The 18,063-nt window shown below is 47.8% G+C and overlaps 1 protein-coding gene across 4 annotated transcripts in view; it reads right to left on the minus strand.

The window, feature by feature from the left end:
* Nucleotides 1–18,063, minus strand: part of LOC118369059 (neuronal PAS domain-containing protein 3-like) — a 536,261-nt gene that overhangs the window by 324,631 nt on the left and 193,567 nt on the right. The gene's annotated exons all lie outside the window — the stretch shown is intronic.

Raw genomic sequence — 18,063 nt, forward strand, 5'->3', positions numbered from 1 at the left:
TTACAAGGTAATGAGGCGAATACAAACATGTCTCACGGGCCCTGGCCTCTCTGTGTGTAGCTCTGTTTTCCACCTAGCTACCAGCTGACTAATCAGAGGAGAAAAGCCTCCTTTTTCGCTGTGTTTAACTTGGAATGGAGAGGTAAGGCTGCATTTACAAATGATATGTGAGGTAGTGAATGAGAGTGTCATCTTAGTCCCCGCTACCCAGACATTGATGGGAGGAACCCAGAGGAACAAAGGGGAAATGACCTGCCTGTTTAAAATGCACACTACCTCTCATGTATTGATTCAGGACAAGCCCATATACAGAGGTGACACAAGTTTCCTCTACCCTAATGAACCATCTGGAACATACATGTTCTCATCTTACTTAGTGTGCAGCACTCCTTGTGTCACACCTTAGAGAGCTTTTTATGTCTCTATTTTGGTTTGGTCGGGGTGTGATTTGTGTGGGCATTCTATGTTCCTTTTTCTATGTTTTGTATTTTTTGTTTTGGCCAGATATGGTTCTCAAACAGGGACAGCTGACTATCGTTGTTTCTGATTGGGAACCATACTTAGGTAGCTATTTCCCACCTATGTTTTGTGGGTAGTTGTTTTCTGTTTAGTGTTCTGCACCTGAACAGGACTGTTTCGGTTTCATTTTGCACTTTGTTATTTTTGTTTCAGTGTTCAGTTTAATAAAAGTCATGAACACCCACCACGCTGCGCTTTGGTCCGATTCCTCCTCATCAGACGACGACGACCGTTACACCTTGGTTATGTCTTCCTTGTGTGTTTCGGAAATTGCACTCTATTCCCTATAAAGCTTAGTACTTTTGAGGAGGGCCCTATTTAAAAATAGTACACTAGATAGTAAACAGGGTGCCATTCTGGACGCAGCCCTTGAACGCCTACTAAAAACATCTAAACAACACAACCAAATGTTCCTCTGAGAAGGGTGGTGCTTCATGTTTTGTTGTTTTTCTTTTAGCCGATTTAACACAGAGAAGAACCGTTACTCACAAAGAGGATAGAATGACAAGTTGTTTGAACATTAGACACAGTTCTGTGTTGTTTCAAACAAGCGTTAGATGGTTTCAAACGAGGCCTTTATTGCACGGCTCTCGACACACAGTTTTCTCTTGAAGTTGCTAGGGAACAGGAGACTGGCGGTGATCTGAGCGTTAGAAGTGACTGACCTCCAGAAAGTGGTTTGTAATTGTTGTGATTATGCGCTTTGGAACGAGACAAAATGACTTCTGTTTTATCGAGTGGGGGTGTTGAGGGAGGGGTGTAGCCGGTGTTGCCTAAACTAGGAGTAATTATGCGATGATGGTAAAAAAATGTAAAGCCCTCAAATAGTTCTGATTCACTGACCTATGGGCCCTGGTCAAAAGTAGTGCACTATATAGTGAATAGGATGCCATTTGGGATGCAACCCAAAACTCAGTTATATAAGGTATGCAAAAAAATGGTTGAAAGCTAAACTCTAAAGGCTAATGAAAGGATAACATAAAGAGGTGGCTAGGCCAAATACTTTCAGTTTGGCTTCTTCCCAATGAAATCAAGTCCAGGCTTCTATTGTCTATTGCCTAATTGCAGATGCATCACATACCGTGATGGTCAAATTATTGCTATGTGACTTGAGGCAAGTGCTTGCTGCATGACGACTTTTAATTTTGAAGAGTTTGTTTTTCATGCCAGTGTGGCCCTAATCACGATCCTTCACAAGGCTGCCGCCCGTAATGTGTTGCAACAAACAGCCTCAAAATCAACAATGTTATAAAACTGTATTTCCAGCTGTATTTTCTCTCTAGCCTCCAGATGAAAAACTGCAGTGTTGTTTACTAGGAGTGTTGTTTACTAGGAGTGTTGTTTACGAGGAGTGTTGTTTACGAGGAGTGTTGTTTATTCGGATTGTTTCCTTGGAGTGTTGTTTATTCGGAGTGTAGTTTATTCGGAGTGTTTATTCGGAGTGTTGTTTACTAGGAGTGTTGTTTATTCGGAGTGTTGTTTATTCGGAGTGTTGTTTACTAGGAGTGTTGTTTATTCGGAGTGTTGTTTATTCGGAGTGTTTATTCGGAGTGTTTATTCGGAGTGTTGTTTATTCGGAGTGTTGTTTATTCGGAGTGTTTCCTCTGAGTGCTGTTTATTCGGAGTGTTGTTTATTCGGAGTGTTGTTTATTCTGAGTGTTTCCTCGGAGTGTTGTTTATTCGGAGTGTTGTTTACAAGATTTACTGTCTCTCAGAGCATAGCAACACAGGCTATTTATTACTTTTACCCCTTTTTCTCATTCATTTCGTGGTTTCCAATTGGTAGTTATAGTCTTGTCTCATCACTGCAACTCCTGTACGGACTCGGGAGAGACTAAGGTCGAGAGCCGTGAATCCTCCGAAACACAACCCAGCCAAGCTGCTTCTTGACACAATGCCCACTTAAGCCAGCCGCACCAATATGTCGGAGGAAACACTGTGTACCTGGCGACAATGTCAGTGTGCACTGCGCCCAGCCTGCCACAGGAGTCACTAGTGCACGATGGGACAAGGACATACCTGCTGGACAAACCCTACCCTAACCCGGACAATTGTGCTCCGCCCCATGGGTCTCCCGGTGGCGGCCGGCTGCGACAGAGCCTGGACACGAATCCAGAATATCTAGTGGCACAGCTACAGTACCTTAGCCTGGGCACAGTGCCTTAGACCACTGCACCTCTCGGGAGGCCCTCTCTTTTTATTTTTAAATAAATGTAAATAAATTCTGCTTATTTCCACGTGTGCATGCCGACATCCTCCTGCCTTGTTTGTCGCGAGGACTAACTAACAAGTGCAGTTTACACCAAATGTACATTTAAAAGGGGTTTGCAATGTGCAATGTAAAATAAGTGTAAATTCTGAGGAATATCAGCTATGAAATCAATTGAGGTGCTCTGCTCTCTCCACGGCAAGCAGAGCTGGGTCTAACCTTGGCCTTTCAGCCAAAGCTACAGGCTACTAATGCAATTAGTGTGATTTCACATTCACCAAGAGCTGAATAATTTCATGTAATTTCTGCCACACTGGTAGAGGCCAAGTTTTGCTTGAAAGCATCCCCTGATATCTCCCTTCTCCACCCAACCCAGACCCCTGTTTGTTTCTCCATGTTGCCTCTTTCCTCTCTCTGTCATCTTTTCCTCTGAAAGACTTGCCCTTGGTAGTGTTAGTTCCACTTTTCTGGGCTCCGTTATTTACTTAACAAATAAGGAATACTCAAAATGTGCATTTATAAATCATATCTGAATCAAAATACAGCTGTAGACAGAAGTCAAAGATCCAACATCAAACATACAACTGATGTCCCTCCTGAGTTCTGCAAATTAGGAAAAGTCCAAGTTGCTTTTAATATGCTTGCAGTCAACCCCTAGTGATGTAACTGCCTACGTCAACACCTTCTACTCATGAGACCAAGCCCATGCATATACAGTTGTACTAACTTGCAGGAGAGACAATAGTTCCAGTGTTTTCGAAGGGCTTCAGCAGTCATTTTCCACCCCCCAAGTTGCTTTACAGTGGTATGTCTGACTAGTCTCTTATCTCTTTACTCCCCTGCAGGGTTCTGTGTTTAATCTCTTTTAGCCTTGAGGCGCTTTCTCACAGACACCCTGTTTTGATTTCAATAACTCACACATCTCTCAGACCATTTTTTTAATAAGAGGCAAAGACTTGAAAATAACTGGGAGACAATATTACACCTTATAATGAATATATACAGTATATCACAAGTGAGTACACCCCTCACATTTTTGTCAATATTTGAGTATATCTTTTCATGTGACAACACTGAAGACCTAAACCTAAACCCTATTGAGCATCTGTGGGGAATCCTCAAACGGAAGGTGGAGGAGTGCAAGGTCTCTGACATCCACCAGCTCCGTGATGTCGTCATGGAGGAGTGGAAGAGGACTCCAGTGGCAACCTGTGAAGCTCTGGTGAACTCCATGCCCAAGAGGGTTAAGGCAGTGCTGGAAAATGATGTTAGCCACACAAACCATTGACACTTTGGGCCCAATTTAGACATTTTCACTTGGGGGGGTACTCACTTTTGTTGCCAGCGGTTTAGATATTAATGGCTGTGTATTGAGTTATTTTGAGGGGAATTTACACTGTTATACAAGCTGTACCCCTCTAGTGGTGTGGGGGCTGTGCTTTGGCAAAGTGGGTGGGGTTATATCATTCCTGTTTGGCCCTGTCCGGGGGTGTCCTCGGATGGGGCCACAGTGTCTCCTGTCCCCTCCTGTCTCAGCCTCCAGTATTTATGCTGCAGTAGTTTGTGTCGGGGGGCTAGGGTCAGTTTGTTATATCTGGAGTACTTCTCCTGTCCTAATTCGGTGTCCTGTGTGAATCTAAGTGTGCGTTCTCTAATTCTCTCCTTCTTTCTTTCTCTCTCTCGGAGGACCTGAGCCCTAGGACCATGCCCCAGGACTACCTGACATGATGACTCCTTGCTGTCCCCAGTCCACCTGGCCATGCTGCTGCTCCAGTTTCAACTGACCTGAGCCCTAGGACCATGCCCCAGGACTACCTGACATGATGACTCCTTGCTGTCCCCAGTCCACCTGGCCATGCTGCTGCTCCAGTTTCAACTGTTCTGCCTTACTATTATTCGACCATGCTGGTCATTTATGAACATTTGAACATCTTGGCCATGTTCTGTTATAATCTCCACCAGGCACAGCCAGAAGAGGACGGGCCACCCCACATATGCTCTCTCTAATTCTCTCTTTCTTTCTTTCTTTCTCTCTCTCGGAGGACCTGAGCCCTAGGACCGTGCCCCAGGACTACCTGACATGATGACTCCTTGCTGTCCCCGGTCCACTTGACTGTGCTGCTGCTCCAGTTTCAACTGTTCTGCCTTGTTATTATTCGACCATGCTGGTCATTTATGAACATTTGAACATCTTGGCCATGTTCTGTTATAATCTCCACCCGGCACAGCCAGAAGAGGACTGGCCACCCCACATAGCCTGGTTCCTCTCTAGGTTTCTTCCTAGGTTTTGGCCTTTCTAGGGAGTTTTTCCTAGCCACCGTGCTTCTACACCTGCATTGCTTGCTGTTTGGGGTTTTAGGCTGGGTTTCTGTACAGCACTTTGAGATATCAGCTGATGTACGAAGGGCTATATAAATACATTTGATTTGATTTGATTTGATTTGTACACTCACTACTTTACATTGTAGCAAAGTGTAATTTCTTCAGTGTTGTCACATGAAAAGATATACTCAAATATTTACAAAAATGTGAGGGGTGTACTCACTTTTGTGATATACTGTATATCACTAATCTATTGTCCAGGACCCTATAAAGTAGTGGGGGAGTGGTCTTATAGCCCTTCCCCTTCTATGAATACAACATAAGCATAATCAATTATTATAATACATTAAACATTTGGTGCAGCCCCTATCATGACGCCAAGTTGACCCCATCAGTAGAAAGTTAGCTGAGTTTGATCTCTCTCTCTCTCCCACCTTCTGCCCTCTCCCTCCTTCCCTCTCTCCTGCACTCTGGTGATAATTTGGGAACCTTTTAGAAACATTGTCCTAATTACATGGGGCTTAGCACACGCTGTCCCCTCTATCCAGCAGCCCCTCCACCACAGTCCCAGAGGGGACCTGTGGCCGCCATGCACTGGGTTACCCCCTACCCACACCACCGTCACTCTGACTAATTTCATCTTAGTACAGTGCTGTCAGACATCTCCGCTGTCTCGGGGCTTGTAATCGATTAGCTGAATGGCTCTATACTACAGGAGCAGCCTGCCAGGCAGAAGGGGATTGGGCCAAACAGACAGTTTAAAGGACAGGTTTACAACAAATCCAGAAAACAATGAATTTCTGAATCATGAATTCACTGGCAACAAAGCAGAGCGAGGCCTGCATGCTGTAACATCATGAGTCGTGTGACCCATTTTTGCAGCTCAGTACAGCACTGGAATCACAGCTAGCGAACACGACGACAGTAGAACCTGTCCAGTTCCCAGAGTAGAGTAGATATAACGTTAAATTGAACCCTGGCTCACTCATGCAGTGTCACATGACCATGATAATATACTGTTGGTATGGAGGACCCACAGTAACTGTATAGCTGGGATTGTTGATAATGATACACACTAAGACTGTAATAAACATTTAATTATACTGCACATCATATCTCTGTTTGTTTATAACAAAAAAAGACACTAACCAATCAATCATTTTTATAAGAATGGTTAAGGGCATTCTGTCACGTCCTGACGTTAAGTTCCATTTTATGTCTCTTTTTTGGTTTAGTCAGGGCGTGAGTTGGGGTGGGCATTCTATGTTTTTCATTCTATGTTTTGTTCTGTGTGTTGTATTTCTATGTGTTTGGCCTGGTATGGTTCCCAATCAGAGGCAGCTGTCAATCATTGTCTCTGATTGAGAAACATACTTAGGTAGCCTGTTCCCACCTGTGTTTGTGGGTAGTTGCTTTCTGTTTTTCACCTTACAGGACTGTTTTGTGTCGTTCACTCGCCTTGTTGTTGTTTTTTGTCATTCAGTGGTCAGTTTATTTAATTAAATTTACTATGAACACTTATCACTCTGCGTGTTGGTCCGATGATTCCTATTCCTCATCGTCAGACGAAGAGGAGAGCCGTTACACATTCATACTATCTGGTGAGAGTGTGATGGGGTGGTAATAATAATAATACAAGTCATATTATTGACTATAGTATTTTCCATGTAATGTGCACTGCAGGGACTAGAGCAACGCATTGTCTATGTATTATATACTGTACAATACATTGTTGAAGATCTAAGCAATTCAATGAGGTAGCTGTTACTGGTCAACTAATGGGTGTGTGGGTGTTTGTTTACAGCATTGTTGTTCTAAAGGCGGGCGGACGACAAAGTAGTCAGTTAAGGTGATCTGTCTGTGTACACATCTACAGTCCCAGAGAGAACTCTGGTTGAACTTAGTCATGTCATGCATTTTCATTCACTTGTAAGTACATCAAGAGCATTAGGCCTGCCCATAAATACACATTCCAATCAGATGTCTACGCCTGTAGAACATAAATACACTGAACAATATAAACGCAACATGCAACAATTTCAAAAATTAATTTAAGGAAATCTGTTAATTGAAATCCATTCATTAGACCCTAATCTATGTATTTCACAAGACTGGGAATACAGATATGCATTTGTTGGTCACAGATACCTTGAAAAAAAGCTAGGTCCTGTCACACCCTGACTTGAGATATCTGTTTCCTTTATATTTTGGTTAGGTCAGGGTGTGACTAGGGTGGGTACGCTAGTTTTTGTATTGTCTAGTTTTTTTTGTGTCTAGGGTTTTTGTAGGTGATTTGTATGTCTATGGTGGCCTGATATGGTTCCCAATCAGGGGCAGTTGTTTATCGTTGTCTCTGATTGGGGATCATATTTAGGTAACCATTTCCCTTTGGTGTTTGTAGGATCTTGTCTATGTGTAGTTGCCTGTCAGCACTCGTTTGTATAGCTTCACATTTCGTTTTGTTATTTTGTTTGTTCAGTATTTCATTCTTTAAATAAATAAGAATGTACGCATACCACGCTGCGCCTTGGTCCGATCCTTATAACGGATGTGACAGGTCCGTGGATCAGAGAACCAGTCAGTATCTGGTGTGGCCACCATTTGCCTCATGCAGCGTGACATATCTCATTCACATAGAGTTGATCAGGCTGTTGATTGTGGCCTGTGGAATGTTGTCCCACTCCTTTTCGATGGCTGTGCGAAGTTGTTGGATATTGGTGTGAACAAGCTGTCATACATGTCGATTCAGAGCATTACAAACATGCTCAATGGGTGGCATGCCTGGTGAGTATGCAGCCCATGGGAGAACTGGGAAATGTTTAGCTTCCAGGACTTGTGTACAGATCCTTGCAACATGGGGCCGTGCATTATCATGCTGAAACATGGTGGCAGATGAATGGCACGGCAATGGATATCAGGATCTCGTCACAGTATCTCTGTGCATTCAAATTGCCATTTACAAAATGCAATTGTGTTCATTGTCCGTAACTTATGCCTGCCCATACCACAACCCCACCTCCACCATGGTGCACTCTGTTCACAACGTTGACATCAGTAAACCGCTTGCCCACATTACTTGCCTACTTGAGACATCTGTGGCATTATGTTGTGTGAAAAAACTGCACATTTTAGTGGCCGCATGCAACCATGGTCTTTTTGTTTGTTTTCTTAAGGCAGCTCCAAAATGCAGGTGTTTCAGCCTACCGTAGCTCAGAGCTTTCTGTGGTGGTGGGGCGTGGTGGTGGGGCGTGGTGGTGGGGCGGGCCAGCAGAAACTAGGAGCATTGCGCTGTGATTGGCTCAGTATTCTGTCACTCGTTGGGACCTTGCGCAATCGCCTAGCTTCAGTCCTTTAGTAACGGTAGACATCCAAAATGTCAGCCCTTTGGGTCCTACCATAGTGTTATTACAATTGCCTTTCCAAGAAGGCTCACGGTCATTGGCCACAGAAATGACGTCAAATCATGTTATATGTACAGTAGCTTTGATTGGACTGATCATGTCAACATCGTACTTTCACAATCCTAGCTAGCAGTTATCATCGTGAATCAAGTCTGCTGGCAAATTATTTTTAATCCTTGTCATATGGAGAGAAAATATAGATAAAATGTATCGGTGCTCATCGGCCATTGGCCATGAACATTACACAAGTTGGAAATAGCAAATTCAACAATGAGATGTTTGGGAGGAATCGGTGACAGTGGCTAACCGCATATCGCAACTGGGAAGTCAGACTGGGAAAATACATTTTGAATGGTCATCCAATTGTAAATATTTTTCTTTGATGACAAAATTTGCCAACAAAGGATTTAACAAGGTGAGTCCAAAAATGTCTTATACTGTATGCTTCTGCAAAAATGTCTTATACTGTATGCTTCTGCAAAAATGATGTAATATGCCAGGGAGGTATGGTCAGCCATATCAGCTATGTTTTAAAAAAGGCAGTAAACGAGGCTGAATGAACTGTTTCGCTGCCAGACAAGGCTCCACTGATAGCCAGGTGTAGTGGTGGTGCTGAAAAGAAAGCTCTGCTGTTGGGACAGATTCATGTTGGCCCTAAAAGTCATCGTTATAGTGCAATTAATGCATTGTTTAGTGTTGTGTAGTTGCTTTGCTGGCATGCGTCTTAACATTATTTGGGGGGGGGGTTTGCCCCACCTATGATTTACATGCTAAAATCGCCGCTGGATATGCCACAAGTGTCAGGTGGATGGATTGTCTTTGCAAATGAGAAATGCTCACTATGTAAACAAATGTGTGCACAACATTTGAGAGAAATAAGATTTTTGTACATATGGAACATTTCTGGGATATTTTATTTAAACTCATGAAATATGGGACCAACACTTTACATGTTGCGTTTATATTTTTGTTCAGTGTAATTTACAAACTAAAATGCCTGGATGATTAGGAGGGGAATGAAAGAGACTGATACATCGAAGAAGATGTGAGTAGGCTGGGCGAGAGGAGAGAGCCAACAGACAGTCCACTTTAGAAAGTGTCCACAGAATTGATTTGACAAGTTTAATGTGTGCATTAATGTGGGACGATTACTGGTCCTAAGCTCCAGTGATGATATTTGTTTGACTGGCAAAATACTGCTCTTTAGAGTGCATCAATGGTAAAACTGCAGAGAAAATACTGCTCTTTAGAGTGCATCAATGGTAAAACTGCAGAGAAAATACTGCTCTTTAGAGTGCATCAATGGTAAAACTGCAGAGAAAATACTGCTCTTTAGAGTGCATCAATGGTAAAATGGCAGAGAAAATACTGCTCTTTAGAGTGCATCAATGGTAAAACTGCAGAGAAAATACTGCTCTTTAGAGTGCATCAATTGTAAAACTGCAGCGAAAATACTGCTCTTTAGAGTGCATCAATGGTAAAATGGCAGAGAAAATACTGCTCTTTAGAGTGCATCAATGGTAAAATGGCAGAGAAAATACTGCTCTTTAGAGTGCATCAATGGTAAAATGGCAGAGAAAATACTGCTCTTTAGAGTGCATCAATGGTAAAATGGCAGAGAAAATACTGCTCTTTAGAGTGCATCAATGGTAAAATGGCAGAGAAAATACTGCTCTTTAGAGTGCATCAATGGTAAAATGGCAGAGAAAATACTGCTCTTTAGAGTGCATCAATGGTAAAATGGCAGAGAAAATACTGCTCTTTAGAGTGCATCAATGGTAAAACTGCAGAGAAAATACTGCTCTTTAGAGTGCATCCATCAATTGTAAAACTGCAGAGAAAATACTGCTCTTTAGAGTGCATCAATGGTAAAATGGCAGAGAAAATACTGCTCTTTAGAGTGCATCAATGGTAAAATGGCAGAGAAAATACTGCTCTTTAGAGTGCATCAATGGTAAAATGGCAGAGAAAATACTGCTCTTTAGAGTGCATCAATGGTAAAATGGCAGAGAAAATACTATTACAACTTGTTGCTGGCAAATTGGAACCAAACGTTGTCTGTATTTCATTAGTTTAGTTACCCCAAGAAATAGGGCCATATCCTGATGAGGAGAGGTGATACCTGGGCCCTATCCTGATGAGGAGAGGTGATACCTGGGCCCTATCCTGATGAGGAGAGGTGATACCTGGGCCCTATCCTGATGAGGAGAGGTGATACCTGGGCCCTATCCTGATGAGGAGAGGTGATACCTGGGCCCTATCCTGATGAGGAGAGGTGATACCTGGGCCCTATCCTGATGAAGAGAGGTGATACCTGGGCCCTATCCTGATGAGGAGAGGTGATACCTGGGCCCTATCCTGATGAGGAGAGGTGATACCTGGGCCCTATCGTGATGAGGAGAGGTGATACCTGGGCCCTATCCTGATGAGGAGAGGTGATACCTGGGCCCTATCCTGATGAGGAGAGGTGATACCTGGGCCCTATCCTGATGAGGAGAGGTGATACCTGGGCCCTATCCTGATGAGGAGAGGTGATACCTGGGCCCTATCGTGATGAGGAGAGGTGATACCTGGGCCCTATCCTGATGAGGAGAGGTGATACCTGGGCCCTATCGTGATGAGGAGAGGTGATACCTGGGCCCTATCCTGATGAGGAGAGGTGATACCTGGGCCCTATCCTGATGAGGAGAGGTGATACCTGGGCCCTATCGTGATGAGGAGAGGTGATACCTGGGCCCTATCCTGATGAGGAGAGGTGATACCTGGGCCCTATCCTGATGAGGAGAGGTGATACCTGGGCCCTATCCTGATGAGGAGAGGTGATACCTGGGCCCTATCCTGATGAGGAGAGGTGATACCTGGGCCCTATCCTGATGAGGAGAGGTGATACCTGGGCCCTATCCTGATGAGGAGAGGTGATACCTGGGCCCTATCCTGATGAGGAGAGGTGATACCTGGGCCCTATCCTGATGAGGAGAGGTGATACCTGGGCCCTATCCTGATGAGGAGAGGTGATACCTGGGCCCTATCCTGATGAGGAGAGGTGATACCTGGGCCCTATCCTGATGAGGAGAGGTGATACCTGGGCCCCATCCTGATGAGGAGAGGTGTTACCTGGGCCTGGGCCCTATCGTGATGAGGAGAGATGATATCTGGGCCTGGGCCCTATCCTGATGAGGAGAGGTGATACCTGGGCCCAGTAAAACTGGCCTTCTTAGACTAGTTGAGTATCAGGAGCATCAGCATTTGGGGGTTAGATTACAGGCTCAAAATGGCCAGGAACAAATCACTTTCTTCTGAAACTCGTCAGTCTATTCTTGTTCTGAGAAATTAAGGCTATTCCATGCGAGAAATTACAAAGTAACTGAAGATCTCGTGCATTTCTTTGTACTACTGCCTTCATAGAACATTTTACAAAGGCATGCCATACCCTGTGGACGGCACTTAATTGGAGCCAATTTCCTCCTTCAACATGCACGCCTTTGTGCAAGGAGGAGCAGGAGGAGCCCTGCAAAATGACCTCCAGCAGGCCACAAATGTGCATGTGTCTGCTCAAACGGTCAGAAACAGACTCCATGAGGGTGGTAATGAGGGCCCGACGTCCACAGGTGGGGGTTGTGCTTACAGCCCAACACAATGCAGGACGTTTGGCATTTGCCAGAGAACACCAAGATTGGCAAATCTTCACAGATGAAAGCAGGATCACACTGAGCACATGTGACAGAGTCTGGAAACGCCGTGGAGAATGTTCTGCTGCCTGCAACATCCTCCAGAATGACCGGTTTGGCGGTGGGTCAGTCATGGTGTGGGGTGGCATTACACTGAGAGGGTTGCATTACACTGAGAGCCTACAGAAAGCTGTGTAACATCCAAAGCCATGCAAATTCCAGCAGACCAGTCGGCTAGGCTACAGACAAAAAAATAACAAACCACTCGTTGACAAAGCTTAATTAAGGGATCTGCATAATTTGAAAATGCCATGGCACCCGAAACAATTATAAAACAAAAAGTTGAAAATCAAACTGCTGCCTTGATGTTGATAGCATTTAATGGCAACAGCTCCTTTACAGCGTTAGAGAGTGTGTTTCTGGCATATCGTTGCCACGACGCAGAGAGGGGATGCAGAAATGAACACTGATCACTGTTGCGTTAAACCAAATCAGAGGAAAAAGGAGGGGTTGATATTCTAGTTGTGACGATTAGACTGCTGTTCTCTCAGTCTGCTAAGAGGCATCTCCTTCACAGATGAAACCCCAAAACAAGTCATCGGAGAAGAAAATAAATGTGTTATTAATCAGAAGAACATGCTCCTCCTGACCTCAGCTAAACAATGGGGATCAACGCCTATAAAATGAGGGTTTAGAAGACTTCTCCAGACGCTCACATCTTTCTTCTTCATCAGTAATTGGCTTGGTGTGTTGTTCTGAGAGTACAAAGTGGTACAGGACTACACAGTATATGCATCCTAAATGGCACACTATCCCCTATATAGTCCACTACTTTTGACCAGGGCCCATAGGGTTTAGGTTAACTGTATGCCACTAAAGCATGTAGGGAATAGGGTGCCATTTGGGAAATGCACAACGATATTATTGGCATCGTCCGTTTAGCCTCGTCTAATGTCACAGAATACATATACATATCTAACCATAAATCTAGGTTGTTGATGTCTGGAAGAAAGTACAGTAAGTTTTTTTTTCTTCTTTTCTCTTCCAAGGTTTAATTTGAGTTGGACTATTTTAGTCATCAAAACGTTGCTTACAAATTTAGGCGGAGAATTCAAAGCAGCGAACACTCAGCATCAACATGCTAGTTACTTGTGGAGAAGGATGCAGCTTCCTCAACTGTCTATCTGTTCATCCATCCCTCTACTGTGGCCTTTCAGAAGGGCTACTGGTACTCACTCCTCCCTGCCTGACTCACACCAACATGTCCCTGGGTGATGCTCTCTCCTCTCCTCTCCCTGCCTGACTCACACCAACATGTCCCTGGGTGATGCTCTCTCCTCCTCTCCCTGCCTGACTCACACCAACATGTCCCTGGGTGATGCTCCTCTCCTCTCCCTGCCTGACTCACACCAACATGTCCCTGGGTGATGCTCTCTCCTCTCCTCTCCCTGCCTGACTCACACCAACATGTCCCTGGGTGATGCTGCCTCTCCACTGGGTGATCCTCTCCCTGCCTGACTCACACCAACATGTCCCTGGGTGATGCTCCTCTCCTCTCCCTCCCTGCCTGACTCACACCAACATGTCCCTGGGTGATGCTCTCTCCTCTCCCTGCCTGACTCACACCAACATGTCCCTGGGTGATGCTCTCCTCTCCTCTCCCTGCCTGACTCACACCAACATGTCCCTGGGTGATGCTCTCTCCTCTCCTCTCCCTGCCTGACTCACACCAACATGTCCCTGGGTGATGCTCTCTCCTCTCCTCTCCCTGCCTGACTCACACCAACATGTCCCTGGGTGATGCTCTCTCCTCTCCCTGCCTGACTCACACCAACATGTCCCTGGGTGATGCTCTCTCCTCTCCCTGCCTGACTCACACCAACATGTCCCTGGGTGATGCTCTCTCCTCTCCTCTCCCTGCCTGACTCACACCAACATGTCCCTGGGTGATGCTCTCTCCTCTCCTCTCCCTGCCCGACTCACACCAACATGTCCCTGGGTGATGCTCCTCTCCTCTCCTCTCCCTGCCTGACTCACACCAACATGTCCCTGGGTGATGCTCTCTCCTCTCCTCTCCCTGCCTGACTCACACCAACATGTCCCTGGGTGATGCTCTCTCCTCTCCCTGCCTGACTCACACCAACATGTCCCTGGGTGATGCTCTCTCCTCTCCCTGCCTGACTCACACCAACATGTCCCTGGGTGATGCTCTCTCCTCTCCCTGCCTGACTCACACCAACATGTCCCTGGGTGATGCTCTCTCCTCTCCCTGCCTGACTCACACCAACATGTCCCTGGGTGATGCTCTCTCCTCTCCCTGCCTGACTCACACCAACATGTCCCTGGGTGATGCTCTCTCCTCTCCTCTCCCTGCCTGACTCACACCAACATGTCCCTGGGTGATGCTCTCTCCTCTCCCTGCCTGACTCACACCAACATGTCCCTGGGTGATGCTCTCTCCTCTCCCTGCCTGACTCACACCAACATGTCCCTGGGTGATGCTCTCTCCTCTCCCTGCCTGACTCACACCAACATGTCCCTGGGTGATGCTCTCTCCTCTCCCTGCCTGACTCACACCAACATGTCCCTGGGTGATGCTCTCTCCTCTCCTCTCCCTGCCTGACTCACACCAACATGTCCCTGGGTGATGCTCTCTCCTCCTCCCTGCCTGACTCACACCAACATGTCCCTGGGTGATGCTCTCTCCTCTCCCTGCCTGACTCACACCAACATGTCCCTGGGTGATGCTCTCTCCTCTCCTCTCCCTGCCTGACTCACACCAACATGTCCCTGGGTGATGCTCTCTCCTCTCCTCTCCCTGCCTGACTCACACCAACATGTCCCTGGGTGATGCTCTCTCCTCTCCCTGCCTGACTCACACCAACATGTCCCTGGGTGATGCTCTCTCCTCTCCTCTCCCTGCCTGACTCACACCAACATGTCCCTGGGTGATGCTCTCTCCTCTCCTCTCCCTGCCTGACTCACACCAACATGTCCCTGGGTGATGCTCTCTCCACTCCTCTCCCTGCCTGACTCACACCAACATGTCCCTGGGTGATGCTCTCTCCTCCCTGCCTGACTCACACCAACATGTCCCTGGGTGATGCTCTCTCTCTCCCTCCTCTCCCTGCCTGACTCACACCAACATGTCCCTGGGTGATGCCCTCTCCTCTCCTCTCCCTGCCTGACTCACACCAACATGTCCCTGGGTGATGCTCTCCTCTCCTCTCCCTGCCTGACTCACACCAACATGTCCCTGGGTGATGCTCTCTCCTCTCCTCTCTCTCCCTGCCTGACTCACACCAACATGTCCCTGGGTGATGCTCTCTCCTCTCTGCCTCTCACACCAACTCTCCTCTCCCTGCCTGACTCACACCAACATGTCCCTGGGTGATGCTCTCTCCTCTCCTCTCCTCTCCCTGCCTGACTCACACCAACATGTCCCTGGGTGATGCTCTCCTCCCTCTCCCTGCCTGACTCACACCAACATGTCCCTGGGTGATGCTCTCTCCTCTCCTCTCCCTGCCTGACTCACACCAACATGTCCCTGGGTGATGCTCTCTCCTCTCCTCTCCCTGCCTGACTCACACCAACATGTCCCTGGGTGATGCTCTCTCCTCTCCCTGCCTGACTCACACCAACATGTCCCTGGGTGATGCTCTCTCCTCTCCTCTCCCTGCCTGACTCACACCAACATGTCCCTGGGTGATGCTCTCTCCTCTCCCTGCCTGACTCACACCAACATGTCCCTGGGTGATGCTCTCTCCTCTCCCTGCCTGACTCACACCAACATGTCCCTGGGTGATGCTCTCTCCTCTCCTCTCCCTGCCTGACTCACACCAACATGTCCCTGGGTGATGCTCTCTCCTCTCCTCTCCCTGCCTGACTCACACCAACATGTCCCTGGGTGATGCTCTCTCCTCTCCCTGCCTGACTCACACCAACATGTCCCTGGGTGATGCTCTCTCCTCTCCCTGCCTGACTCACACCAACATGTCCCTGGGTGATGCTCTCTCCTCTCCTCCCTGCCTGACTCACACCAACATGTCCCTGGGTGATGCTCTCTCCTCCTCTCCCTGCCTGACCCACACCAACATGTCCCTGGGTGATGCTCTCTCCTCTCCTCTCCCTGCCTGACTCACACCAACATGTCCCTGGGTGATGCTCTCTCCTCTCCTCTCCTCTCCCTGCCTGACTCACACCAACATGTCCCTGGGTGATGCTCTCTCCTCTCCTCTCCCTGCCTGACTCACACCAACATGTCCCTGGGTGATGCTCTCTCCCTCCCTGCCTGACTCACACCAACATGTCCCTGGGTGATGCTCCCTCTCCTCTCCTGCCTGACTCCCACCAACATGTCCCTGGGTGATGCTCTCTCCTCTCCTCTCCCTGCCTGACTCACACCAACATGTCCCTGGGTGATGCTCTCTCCTCTCCCTCCCTGCCTGACTCACACCAACATGTCCCTGGGTGATGCTCTCTCCTCTCCTCTCCTCTCCCTGCCTGACTCACACCAACATGTCCCTGGGTGATGCTCTCTCCTCTCCTCTCCCTGCCTGACTCACACCAACATGTCCCTGGGTGATGCTCTCTCCTCCTCTCCCTGCCTGACTCACACCAACATGTCCCTGGGTGATGCTCTCTCCTCTCCTCTCCCTGCCTGACTCACACCAACATGTCCCTGGGTGATGCTCTCCTCTCCTCTCCCTGCCTGACTCACACCAACATGTCCCTGGGTGATGCTCTCTCCTCTCTCTCCTGCCTGACTCACACCAACATGTCCCTGGGTGATGCTCTCTCCTCTCCCTGCCTGACTCACACCAACATGTCCCTGGGTGATGCTCTCTCCTCTCCCTGCCTGACTCACACCAACATGTCCCTGGGTGATGCTCTCTCCTCTCCTGCCTGACTCACACCAACATGTCCCTGGGTGATGCTCTCTCCTCTCCTCTCCTGCCTGACTCACACCAACATGTCCCTGGGTGATGCTCTCTCCCTCCTCCTCTCCTGCCTGACTCACACCAACATGTCCCTGGGTGATGCTCTCTCCTCTCCCTGCCTGACTCACACCAACATGTCCCTGGGTGATGCTCTCTCCTCCCCTGCCTGACTCACACCAACATGTCCCTGGGTGATGCTCTCCTCCTCTCCTGCCCGACTCACACCAACATGTCCCTGGGTGATGCTCTCTCCTCTCCTCTCCCTGCCTGACTCACACCAACATGTCCCTGGGTGATGCTCTCTCCTCTCCTCTCCCTGCCTGACTCACACCAACATGTCCCTGGGTGATGCTCTCTCCCTCCTCTCCTGCCTGACTCACACCAACATGTCCCTGGGTGATGCTCTCTCCTCCTCCTCCCTGCCTGACTCACACCAACATGTCCCTGGGTGATGCTCTCTCCTCTCCTCTCCCTGCCTGACTCACACCAACATGTCCCTGGGTGATGCTCTCTCTCCTCTCCCTGCCTGACTCACACCAACATGTCCCTGGGTGATGCTCTCTCCTCTCCTCTCCTGCCTGACTCACACCAACATGTCCCTGGGTGATGCTCTCTCCTCTCCTCTCCCTGCCTGACTCACACCAACATGTCCCTGGGTGATGCTCTCTCCCCTCCCTGCCTGACTCACACCAACATGTCCCTGGGTGATGCTCTCTCCTCTCCTCTCCTGCCTGACTCACACCAACATGTCCCTGGGTGATGCTCTCTCCTCTCCTCTCCTGCCTGACTCACACCAACATGTCCCTGGGTGATGCTCTCTCCTCCTCCTCTCCTGCCTGACTCACACCAACATGTCCCTGGGTGATGCTCTCTCCTCTCCTCTCTCCTCTCCCTGCCTGACTCACACCAACATGTCCCTGGGTGATGCTCTCTCCTCTCCTCTCCTGCCTGACTCACACCAACATGTCCCTGGGTGATGCTCTCTCCTCTCCTGCCTGACTCAC

Source organism: Oncorhynchus keta, chromosome 35 (genome assembly GCF_023373465.1).
Source record: "Oncorhynchus keta strain PuntledgeMale-10-30-2019 chromosome 35, Oket_V2, whole genome shotgun sequence".
NCBI classification, from domain to species: Eukaryota; Metazoa; Chordata; class Actinopteri; order Salmoniformes; family Salmonidae; genus Oncorhynchus; species Oncorhynchus keta.